Here is a 13,249-nt window from a genome sequence, read left to right as displayed (position 1 = left end):
AATGTATTTTAATTATGTTTTATTCATGTAGCCACCAGTGTGATTCCTTGGAATGGAATGAAGAATATTACCTCAGAAAAACACAAGCCACATCGCGTAGGCAACCCTATTTTGTGCAAGTCTCCTAGTACTGTAACATAAGGAGGCTGTGGCATGTTTCACTGCATAAAAATAAACGTTTTGAAGGGAAAAGTACTTAATAAGGAATACTGATGATCTATTAAACATTTTGGGTGCACCTACATTAAATGTAGGGGCTCTGGCTGGCAGTATTAAAGGTAAGAGCAGGAACATGGATGTTTCTAAGAGAGGGGCGAAGGAGGGCTGGACATTTTGAAAGAAATGAACAGATACAAGGTTCAACTTTGTGGGTAACATAGATTATAGAATTTCTTGTAATCAACATGGAACAATCATGAATCCGGACCCATGGGAGATTACAAACAACTCATAATGATGGCTTTAGTGATACAAAATGCAATTTAAGCATACAGTTTGGGATTAAAAAAATATTCAGACTTTCCCATAATTTGAGGCATGTAGTGAAAAGGGTTTCTCCAAGAGGAAAACAGTTTCCTGCTATGTAAAAAAGAAGTTTGATTGGCTCTTGCGCATTTCATCCTTCTGATTACATGCCCCGAGTCCACCAGAGTAAGTGGAGGTCAGCAAGAGTACTCATGGAAAGCTGCAACATGCACAGAGTTACATGAGCCCTCCTAGGGATTGTGTACATTCACAAATGTCAGAAACCTGCGCAAGATTTAGGCCTACAGTGAATATTTGTTGGACTACTAAGAACAGCTTTAGAATGTAACCATGTGTGAAGAGTGCCCCCTACAGTCTGAGCGATTAAAGTATTCAAGTATATGTGCACCATTGCTGTGAGTGGATACAAACGCCCCCTCCACATTACACTGCCACACTAAGGCCCATTTGGGGGGGCTGATTCTCACTGCCAGGCCTGATGTGGATGGTAATGGGGTTATCAGTGCATCACTATTATGATATCAGCAGGATCAGGTGTTGTGTTGTGTTTCACCTGTACATTTCGGCTACCTCATGTAAACTAAAATTTCTGGGTGAAATTGCAAAGAAAAATTGGAATTTATGGGAAAGTCTGGTGCATTATTACACCAGGAATTCCACACTTTTCAGGGGACCCTCAGATATCAACTCTTGATTCTGTAGCCCCCCCCATCCTGCATATGCCAGTATCTCTGACTCTGGGGAGAGAATACTGGTCTGATTTTGGGCCATCTTGTAATGAACCCCAGTGATTAATTTATAATTATAACTTTGTTGATTCGATAACTAAGCAGCCAGAGACAGTTATTTGCCTGAACAGCAGATGAGCGCCTAAATGAGAGAGAAAGAGGGCCTTTAAAACCATTATAGCCCAAGGCAGAAGTCCTATAAGGCTACTGGAACATTCCACCCACTGAGGTAGAATGTTCTAAAATAAACGAGGAGAAACAGAAAGCCAAGCATTGGCGTGTGGAACAGAAGGTCCATACTGTTATATCCTTGTTATATTCTTGTTATGTATTACCTTGGAATCAAGTTGCCTCCTGCAACTGAGCTGCTGCTTCTGGAATTTTAGAGGATTCTCTGGGGCAGGGGGAGGAGAGTCATTTGGATAGGAGGACAGCTGAGCCAGGGGTCGTTTCTATATTACCAATAAACCAGTTCTCAAGAACTACGTCTCCTGTCACAAAACATACCAGCCAGTATTCGCCCTGTGCCACTCCATTGTTCTAATTCAGCATTATAGCCTTCTGCCGAGGGCTATATCATTTGTTAAAGGCCCTAAACTCGGCCTACAATGGGGGTGGGGTGTTGGAGAGGGTGGGGCTGAACATTCAACATAACCTTAAACAGAAGAGCTACAACGCTCTTATAACATTCCACCCCCTGAGGGTAGAATGTTCCAAAATAAACAAGCATAAATAGACATGCTTCCGAATGTTAACGCGTTAGGGCTTTGCCAGACGTTGTGCCTGAGTAACTGTGTTGCCTTCAGTGGAGCTCCCAACTTTCCACTGTTCGAACTGTATTAGGTGACATCCTGGTATACATTTGTGGGTGTCCCATATTTTACTATTTTGTGGCAGTAAACCTAATTGTACTGAATCTCTCTGGCCACTCCTCTATATTACTCCCCTTGAAAATATAACCTTTCTCTGTGTAAAAATGACCAATGTACATTGCACATGCATTTACATTTGTAAAATATCAAGGAATTGCCTACCCTAGTGGACATATAAGCACCATTTAAACGTTAAAATTGATGGATGAAGCTGTTTTATTCATGTTTGAATCCTGTTTAGTGTGCCATACTTGCCATGTAACATACTTCCTTTCCAAAGCTTTCTTTAGACTTCCTGTCAAGGGATTAGGGGCAGTAGATGCTTTAGAGCTCAGACTACCTTGTCTCTTTCCCCTCCAGCTGCTAGTCTGAAAAATACATCTCTTGGCATAAATACTGAACAAGCCACCAAACTGCGCAATCCTAGACACCAGCCTAGTGCTTATATTCCGCTTGATATCACGAGTGGAAAGCAAGGGAACTAAATTAATCATAGTCTGTCACATAATCTTGTTTTGTGTGAAGTCTACCTCAGCCTTTAAACCCCAACCTTAAAAAAATCTCTTTTTTTTCCAGGAACAAATCTCTTTTTAGAACATGGATTTCGCACACGGGATAATCGGCACAACTCCAACTGATTTTCAAAGGATAAAGGAAGTGAACAATTACTGTCCCTCTCCTTGTCAACCTTTCCTGAAGACCTATTGACTGTATCTCCTTGGATGCCTTTTTTTTACTTAATTTGTACTTCTGTCAATATGCAGGAAACTTCACCCTTTAGGTTTAGCAGACTGATACCTGAGTCCCTCATGCAAATTAGGTTGTTTTGTTATGAACTATCAATTTGGTAGCAACATTATCAACGCTATTTATATGTAATCAGTGGATGTAACAGTGTATTTTTTGTTTTAAATCAAATACCAGAGAATTAAAAGTAGCATAAGTAAAATATTATGACATTATGAAATAATGAACGTGTATTATTTACTTTGGCGGGTCTTTAGAGCGGAAGGTATTTTGATTTGATTTTAACATAGAAATAATCTGTTTTATAGAAATGCTAATATATTATTCCAGACATTTGGACCATTGGAATTCAGGTTCCTATTCAGAATAATACAGCACTAGCCTCTGAAATATCAATGCACTACTCTCTGAAATATCAATATGCTATTTGAAATTCTCATACTAATGATGAGTACATATCATTTGTAAAATGCTACTGAAAATCAGTTTTTATCTTCCGTTTTCCTACAACGTGCAAGTTTGTTTCTTGCTGGCTATCGCTACTGCACTGTAGAAACAGCTTTATTCGGCCCATCCATAAGTCCTGCCCCAGTTCCTCTCTTGCCCCTCCCACTACACAGATGGACCTATGACGGTCTGGACTGGTCTCTAAGGCCCATATTTATACTTTTTTAGAGCCGCATTTGCGTCATTTTTTGACGCAAAAGCGGCGCAAACTTACAAAATACAATTGTTCTTTGTAAGCTTGCGCCGCTTTTGCGTTAAAAAGCGGCGCTAAAAAAGTATAAATATGGGCCTAAGTATGCACGCTGGGGAGCTGCACCCGTCTCTACTTGTGCTCCAGGTTGCTGTTTGTTTCAGTCGTTTCCAGAGACTTTTAATCGATGCCCCGCATAAAACTGGCTTGACAGTTCAGATCGGTATCAGCTTTCTTTCCAAATGACTCCAGTCCTCCTTAAGTTACCACTCTTAAGTAGGAGTGAGGATGACTACCCCTCACCACCAACCTGATACATTTTTATTTACAACCCACAATTGAAATGTCAAATATCCATTCTCAGTCACCTATTTCCCCCCTTTTGATATGCCCCCCAACACCCCTCCAGGAGAGCGGTGGAGAAGGAGGTATTCATGTCTTTGGTTTGAGAAACACTGTACTAACAGGATGCAAATTGTTAACCAGGATGCCATTTACCATCCCAGAGCTGTCAAGGACACATGGATGGACTGGTTATTCTCTAACTGGTATCTCATCAAAGAACCCATGTAGTCAGACTATTATTGGTTATTCCCAAATGGTATCTCATCAAAGGACCCAAGTAGCCAGCCTAGTATATTTTCAATACTTATTTGTCATTTCTAAAGATTTGGAAGTGTATAAAGCTTTTTTTCTATTTTCCCCAGATACTCTGAATTGCTACTGTCATAAATTAGAAAAGAGCAACTCGTGCTGCACCATATATTTTCGAATAATTTAAGGATCTTTACATATTATTGAGGTTCTGACATAAATAATGTTACCGAGCCAGTTTCAAAGTTCCACCAATTCCTGTCACAGGTGGATGTTCTTTCATTAAACTGGAAAATGTATTGATAAATACAACGTGCATATTTTAGTAGCAACAATGGATGCCAGTATATTCCCAGTAATGTTACTCTGTAACAGTTTTTTTGACAAACTGGTCATGGAAATCATCTCATCATTGTGAGATAATTCATAGAACATTACTTTGTGGAGACATGTATCTCTCTAGTAGGCCCATATCAGAGGTGCGACACTCCGTGAGGATAACGATTTGTTATTAAACTTGTCTGTCAGTGTTAATGTATTGTATTGATTGAAACACTGGCATTTAAAGCTAACACTGTAATAGTTGTATTTGTTTTGCAACTGGATTTTCAAGGAAATGTCAATATGAATACTTTGCCATCCTTTACTGACCAATTTTCTTTATTCGACTGTAAGCTAGATGATCAAATAGAAACCGTTTGTTTTAATTATCAGCCACATACAATTGCAAAACAAGGTGAGTGAGTGAGTGAAGAAGCATTGGTTTGTCTGTACACATATCCACGTGCTGTGATCCTCAGGAAGCTAGAGATAGGTCTACACAGACATAGCTCAAACAATGTCATATAGGAACCTGACTGATATATAATAATTATTTTGATTGTCCTTGGTGACGTTAATATCTGGTTCGACTATCCAGATCACAGTGCTGCAATTTGCAGATCTCAAACTTTACAAACAAGTACCTGGACCTAAATATTCCAGCTGGGCGCTCCTTGGACGACCTATTTTCTAATGCACAATTTATTGAAACGTATCAGTTATCAATTTCTATAGGCTGACCACAGCCTCAATCCCATCTCAAGTTTAAAATTCTGTTTATTAGAAAACTGCTCTGTGATACACAATTGAAATGAAATTCCATAAAACACTCAGTATTCCACATTGAACGAGCATTGGCAAATCCAATAAATCAGGTGGTGACTGCCAGCTTCTTGACTTTGTCAGTTCTTGCTTTGTCATGGTCTTACTAAAACTTTATTGTTGGGGAAGCTACTGGGCATTCACCAGTATAAAACTATTGTCTAGAATCAAAATAGTTTTTGGGGATTTATAAAACGCACATTGTTGTAGTTCCTGATACTGAAGGGAACCACTTTGTGTGTGAATGTGCGCCTTGTAAAAGAGCAGAATGCCGTCACTCACAGTGAAGTTAGCGAATGGCTGAAGTGAACTGACCCATTGTCCCGTGGTGTATGCTCTAGAGGGCCGAAGAAAAATGTGAATAACACAACACCTGGCCAGTGGCTGAAAAGGGCTGATTGAAATCTCTTACAAGTTATATAGTTAATATATAATTTTACTAAAGTGAATGGGTCTCACCTAACACCAGACTTTAAGAAGACGTAAACACATGAAATCATTATTTACAAAATAATTTTGAAACACTTTGTAAAGGTTTCCCCGCACAGAAGGCAAAAACAGTAAAAGGACTTTCCAATGCAGATGAACAAGTAGCCTCCTTTTTTTGCCATGAAAATGGAAACTGATTCGTAGAAAACATAAATAACAAAATTACAGATCAATACTACTATATAGAGAACATCAGACTTAGAGTTTAAATCTTAGAAATGCATTCTAAGAAACAGAATACTCAGTTATAAAATAGGATGTGCTTCATTCAGGAACAGTTCTTTTTCACTCCACTCTTCTGTTGAGATTCAAATATCTGCCATCTTCAACCTGGACAGCATTGTGGAACAACTTTAGTATTCTTAGGGGACCTGAGAACTTGGAAATGTCCTTTGTCTTCATTGGCTTTTCAATCATGACCAAATCCCCCACTTTAACACCTTTCTTTATATTACTTTTCTTATGATTCTCCACACTCCTCATCTCTTTAGAAAGCACTTTTGCCTTAACTCCAATGTAACCCACCCTGAAGATAGCTCTGTGTTTGCTTTTCTTCCTGGAATAGTTCAAAAGGTACATTTCCTGTTGTTGAGTGTGGAAATAATCTATATCTATTCAAGAATTTCCTTAAACCCTCCTTCCAGTTTCTTCCAGCACTCAGTTCCAATTATACACACTCTTGTATTACTCTATTAAATCTCTCCACTCTGCCATTTCCCTCAGGATGGGAAAAGGAACACTTTCTATGTTTGATGCACTTCCGGAGTAGAAACTCCTCCACTTCCACTGGCACAATTTGTAGATCATTGTCAGCCAGAATAGTATTGGATAAGCCTTCAAGACTGAAAATGTCCTCAAGAAAACTCACAACACATTTGATCGCAATTCTACTTGAAACACTAATTACTGCTCAGGGGGAAAATTGATCAATCAGGATCAGCAAATATCAATAATGCAATGATCCCACAATATCCACAGCAACCTCTTCCTATGCCTTGGTGGGTATATTTCTACATGCCACTGGGGGGATTTCTCACTTTGTACACATTGTCACTCCTCATAGAATCAAGACAATCCATGCCCACTCTTCTCAAGTAGTACATCCATTCCTGGCCACTAGTATCTCAACCGTGTCCTAGCCTTGGTATTATTCATTCCTTGATGTCCATCATGGCCCAGGTTCACAATTTTCTTTCTCAACTCCTTTTGCACTATTAATCTTAATTTATGCAAAAGCACTCCATCTTCACATGACAAATCATTACACACCTTCCAATACCCCTTTATCTCACAATCCTTTTTTAATCTTAAATTCCATCCATTTTGTATAACATTCAACACTTTCTGTAACACGGTATCTCTTCCAATTGCATCCATCCAATCTTCACGTGTTCACATCTCTTAAAGACATTACACACTTTTATTTTTGCATCCTCTTCAGGGTCCTCTGTTTCCACTACAGAACTTAGTCTTGGCAAACAATCAACAACCTTGTTGTGTGACCCTGCAATATAGCAAACTTAAAAACTAAATTCCTGCAGCCCCACAATCCATGGTTCTCATGGATATCATAACCTGTCCTTTTTTTAACTCCCTCACTGCCCAGACTATACTTGGGTAATAGGCCTCTGCTCCCTGTAAGAACCTCAAAATATGAACTATAGGTTTTAATGCCTGCTCCTTACTCCTCTCGGCTTGTAACAACACTGCTCCCAGGCCTTTCTTACTGCCATATGTTTTAGAGGGATCACAGCATCTCAGATTATTCACCTTCTCCAATTCTTTTTTCACTTCCTCAAACTCCTTCTCACATTCCTCATTCCATATAAACTCCCTTCCTTTCTTGAATGATTGTCTCATATTAAGGCCCATATTTATACTTTTTGACGCTAAACTGCGCTAACGCAGTTTAGCGTCAAAAAAGTTTGCGCCGTCTAACGCCATTCTGAAGCGCCATGCGGGCGCCGTATTTATGGAATGGCGTTAGACGGCGCAATCAGACCGGCGCTGCCTGGTGTGCGTGGAAAAAAACCACGTAGACCAGGCAGCTCCGGCGTTGGGAAAAAATGACGTTAGGGCGTCTTAAAATGGCGCAAGTCAGGTTGACGCTAAAAAATCGTCGTAACCCGACTTGCGCCATTTTTTTTCGACGCCCATCCCCCATCAACATGACTCCTATCATTGTAAAGATAGGAGTCATGCCCCCTTGCCCAATGGCCATGCCCAGGGGACTTATGTCCCCTGGGCATGGTCATTGGGCATAGTGGCATGTAGGGGGGCACAAATCAGGCCCCCCTATGCCACAAAAAATAAAAATAAAAATACTTACCTGAACTTACCTTAATGTCCATGGGATGGGTCCCTCCGTCCTTGGGTGTCCTCCTGGGGTGGGCAAGGGTGGCAGGGGGGGTCCCTGGGGGCAGGGGAGGGCACTCTGGGCTCATTTTTAGCCCACTTGTCCCTTAACGCCATCCCTGACCCAGGCGTTAAAAAGCGGCGCAAATGCGCCGTTTTTGGCCACGCCCACTCCCGGGCGTCATTTTTGCCCGGGAGTATAAATACCACGTAAAGGCCTGGGAGTCATTTTTTAAGACGGGAACGCCTCCCTTGCATATCATTAACGCAAGGAAGGGGTTCACGCTAAAAAATGACGCACATTCCGGGAACTTTGGCGCTAGACGCGTCTAGCGCCATAGTATAAATATGGCGTTAGTTGGCGTTAGTTTAGCGTCGAATTTGCGTCGAAAAAAACGACGCAAATTCGGCGCAACCAGAGTATAAATACGGCCCTAAGGCCCATATTTATACTTTTTGACGCTAAACTGCGCTAACGCAGTTTAGCGTCAAAAATTTTTGCGCCGTCTAACGCCATTCTGAAGCGCCATGCGGGCGCCGTATTTATGGAATGGCGTTAGACGGCGCAATCAGACCGGCGCTGCCTGGTGTGCGTGGAAAAAAACCACGTAGACCAGGCAGCTCCGGCGTTGGGAAAAAATGACGTTAGGGCGTCTTAAAATGGCGCAAGTCAGGTTGACGCTAAAAAATCGTCGTAACCCGACTTGCGCCATTTTTTTCCGACGCCCATCCCCCATCAACATGACTCCTATCATTGTAAAGATAGGAGTCATGCCCCCTTGCCCAATGGCCATGCCCAGGGGACTTATGTCCCCTGGGCATGGTCATTGGGCATAGTGGCATGTAGGGGGGCACAAATCAGGCCCCCCTATGCCACAAAAATTTTTTAAAAAAATACTTACCTGAACTTACCTTAATGTCCATGGGATGGGTCCCTCCGTCCTTGGGTGTCCTCCTGGGGTGGGCAAGGGTGGCAGGGGGGGTCCCTGGGGGCAAGGGAGGGCACTCTGGGCTCATTTTGAGCCCACTTGTCCCTTAACGCCATCCCTGACCCAGGCGTTAAAAAGCGGCGCAAATGCGCCGTTTTTGGCCACGCCCACTCCCGGGCGTCATTTTTGCCCGGGAGTATAAATACCACGTAAAGGCCTGGGAGTCATTTTTTAAGACGGGAACGCCTCCCTTGCATATCATTAACGCAAGGAAGGGGTTCACGCTAAAAAATGACGCACATTCCGGGAACTTTGGCGCTAGACGCGTCTAGCGCCATAGTATAAATATGGCGTTAGTTGGCGTTAGTTTAGCGTCGAATTTGCGTCGAAAAAAACGACGCAAATTCGGCGCAACCAGAGTATAAATACGGCCCTAAGTGTCTTAGCAGCCAATTCAGGTACGAATTTTACATGACATTTCAACATTTCAAGAAACAACATCAACTCCTCTTTCTTTTCTGGAATACGTAAATTCAGGATGTTATCCACTAATTATTTTAGGGAAAAACACCTTTACTGTTTACACAATGGCCAAGATATTCTGGCCCATATTTATACTTTTTGACGCTAAACTGCGCTAACGCAGTTTAGCGTCAAAAAATTTTGCGCCGTCTAACGCCATTCTGAAGCGCCATGTGGGCGCCGTATTTATGGAATGGCGTTAGACGGCGCAATCAGACCGGCGCTGCCTGGTGTGCGTGGAAAAAAACCACGTAGACCAGGCAGCTCCGGCGTTGGGAAAAAATGACGTTAGGGCGTCTTAAAATGGCGCAAGTCAGGTTGACGCTAAAAAATCGTCGTAACCCGACTTGCGCCATTTTTTTTCGACGCCCATCCCCCATCAACATGACTCCTATCATTGTAAAGATAGGAGTCATGCCCCCTTGCCCAATGGCCATGCCCAGGGGACTTATGTCCCCTGGGCATGGTCATTGGGCATAGTGGCATGTAGGGGGGCACAAATCAGGCCCCCCTATGCCACAAAAAATAAAAAATAAAATACTTACCTGAACTTACCTTAATGTCCATGGGATGGGTCCCTCCGTCCTTGGGTGTCCTCCTGGGGTGGGCAAGGGTTTTAGGGGGGGTCCCTGGGGGCAGGGGAGGGCACTCTGGGCTCATTTTGAGCCCACTTGTCCCTTAACGCCATCCCTGACCCAGGCGTTAAAAAGCGGCGCAAATGCGCCGTTTTTGGCCACGCCCACTCCCGGGCGTCATTTTTGCCCGGGAGTATAAATACCACGTAAAGGCCTGGGAGTCATTTTTTAAGACGGGAACGCCTCCCTTGCATATCATTAACGCAAGGAAGGGGTTCACGCTAAAAAATGACGCACATTCCGGGAACTTTGGCGCTAGACGCGTCTAGCGCCATAGTATAAATATGGTGTTAGTTGGCGTTAGTTTAGCGTCGAATTTGCGTCGAAAAAAACGACGCAAATTCGGCGCAACCAGAGTATAAATACGGCCCTCTATGTCTTGCTTCTTAAATGCACACTTACTCAGTTTGCGAGTTAACCATTTCTCTTGTAAAATATTTAAAGCTTGTTTCACTCTGACATCACGAATGTCTGAAGTCTCACCATAAATCAAGATGTCATCCTGGAAACACTTTAACGCCTGGGTCAGGGCAGGCGTTAAGGGACCTGTGGGCTCAGAAGGAGCCCAGAGGTGCCCTCCCATGCCCCCAGGGACACCCCCTGCCACCCTTGCCCACCCCAGGAGGACACCCAAGGATGGAGGGACCCATCCCAGGGAAGTAGAGGTAAGTTGGGGTAAGTATTTTTTTTCGTATTTTTTTTGTGGCATAGAGGGGCCTGATTTGGGCCCCCCTACATGCCACTATGCCCAATGACCATGCCCAGGGGACATAAGTCCCCTGGGCATGGCCATTGGGCAAGGGGGCATGACTCCTGTCTTTGCTAAGACAGGAGTCATTTCAATGGGGGTTGGGCGTCAAAAAAAATGGCGCAAATCGGGTTGAGGCCTGAATTTTGCCTCAGACCTGACTTGCCCTATTTTTGGACACCCAACCTCCATTTTCCCCTACGCCGACGCTGCCTGGTTTGAGTAATTTTTTTTGACGCACACCAGTCCGCAGCGCCGGCTAACGTCATTCAATAAATAAGGCGCCCGCATGGCGCTTTGGAATGGCGTTAGCCGGCGGTAACATTTTTGACGCACAACTGCGTTGGCGCAGTTGTGCGTCAAAAAGTATAAATATGGGCCTCTGTTTCTCCTTTCTTCCGTTTTGAGGAAATGATTTGTGCAGCTGGAAATGCATGTGCATGTCACAACTTGCACACAGGATCTTGCAAAAGGAATGAGACATGCACTGTAGTGCGCAGCAATGCCACCACGTGGCATCTCTTGAGAAGAAGCTCACTGACAGCTCCACGTGCTTCATTGGAGTATGGAGCCTTGAGGTAGGAGCGCAAACATCACCGTCACAATCAAATAATGTGATGCCGCAAACCTAGAGTCTGCCACTCCTTAAGTCGCTTAAACGCTGCATTTAGTTGCTAGGTCTCCGCTCACCTCAGAGGTCCCAAATTTAAGATTTTAGAAGCATGATTGGTCACTTTACTGTGCCATATGTCCTCAGGTGAAAGTAGAAAGTTAAACACTGTAAAACTGATCACGGTCCTGGTTGAATCTTTTGCAGTCATACTTCAGGATCTGGTGTTGAAGTGCTTTTGCCCACTCGTCGCCAGTGTAAAGATGAGAAAATCCAGTAAGCGATAGGTCAGGTTAATGTATTAAAAGCACCTCGTCCACAGATCTTACAGCATCCAGGTCCAGCCTCAACTAACCACAATGGAATTATGGCCACATAATCATCAACCTGGAACTTCCCAACAATCCATTTCTTAACATTCCATCAGCCACTACACAAGATACCACACCTCCCTTAGTCTTGAGTAAAAGTTTAGAGGCAATAGGCCAGATTTACTCCTCCCATTTGCACACCCGGAATGTGGAAATGGGAATGCAATTTACGATACAGCCTATGTAGTGAAGGGTTGCATCACAAATTGTACATTTGCCTGGTTCGCAAAAGAGCTTGCCTAATGATTATGAATTAGGCAGGTTGTAATTTGCGACCCCCCGTGATGGGTGTGAATGTAGGGATGGAGGCCTAAAAGAGACAGCAGACCTCACTCCAGCCTTCCCAACCCTGCATCTGCATTCCCAAATCCAAACATTTTTAAAGCAGTTCTCCTGTTTGTAGAAGGGATAAATATGTGTTTTAAAAAGAAAATTCCATGTTTGGGAACACATTGGAGGGAGCAGCAGTGATCTGCTGGACCATTTTATCCTACCCTCGAGGTCAGTGCCCACAGGGACAGCTTCCCCTTTGCAAATCATTCCCCCCCCAACCCCACCTTCAGGGCAGAAAACGATAAATGGTTTGGGAAACACAGTTACGTTCACAAACCATTGATACATTTCATGTAATTACTAAATAGGAGTGGGACTCTGCTTTCATACCTCTTCTATATGCGATTCATAATGGATTGAAAAGGAGCTTTAATACATTTTGAAAAAAGGTGTTTTGCTGGCACAAACCCTGCATTTCTGCAAATCCTAGGATTTGCTGCGGTAAAACACTTTGGCACATAATGCACAATATCTCGACTTCCATATCTATCTAGCTAAGCCCCAATATAAGACAACGTCCTTTGATTATAGTTGTTGGAGAGAGTGAGAATGTTTGCTTCCAGCATTCACGCTCCAGCTCTGTAGAGTCATATTTGCTCACAAGTTTACAAGGCATCATTACAGGGGGACTTCTGGCACCTTGATGTTAACAAACTTATATAAAGGGAACACTGGAAGGCCCATGAATAGAATTGAACTTGGCCAAGGCAATCAGGGCGTTTAATGTGCTTCATTTACCTGATCACTGTTAGTAGGTTATACAAGATTATTTTTAACCAATATTTCCAGGTACCATGTATTGGCAGACAGTGTCGAAAGGCGCATTCTCCTATTTACCGAATGCTTTCAATTGATTAATTCCCAAAAATATTACTTCAGCTTTGCTCATGTTGATGGTCAACCTGTTTTCCTTACAATAATTACTTAAGCAGGCAACGTGACATTGCAGACCCTTTAGAGTTGACACTGACTACTATAAGCGTAATGCAA

The 13,249-nt window shown here is 43.0% G+C and overlaps 1 protein-coding gene across 4 annotated transcripts in view; it reads left to right on the top strand.

Moving 5' to 3' along the window:
• DAB2 (DAB adaptor protein 2) overlaps positions 1 to 5,333 on the top strand; it is a 241,488-nt gene extending 236,155 nt beyond the window's left edge. For 3 of the 4 annotated variants that reach the window (XM_069221377.1, XM_069221372.1, XM_069221365.1), the window contains one exon: positions 2,663 to 3,056. The gene's annotated coding sequence lies outside the window, so the exon portion shown is untranslated. Of the gene's footprint in view, positions 1 to 2,662 lie in introns of all 4 variants that reach the window. The other variant, XM_069221367.1, reaches the window with a different exon arrangement.
• Positions 5,334 to 13,249: the final 7,916 nt, after the last annotated feature.

This window comes from Pleurodeles waltl, chromosome 1_1, assembly GCF_031143425.1.
Source record: "Pleurodeles waltl isolate 20211129_DDA chromosome 1_1, aPleWal1.hap1.20221129, whole genome shotgun sequence".
Lineage (NCBI taxonomy): Eukaryota > Metazoa > Chordata > Amphibia > Caudata > Salamandridae > Pleurodeles > Pleurodeles waltl.
This window is presented reverse-complemented; position numbering and strand designations above follow the sequence as displayed.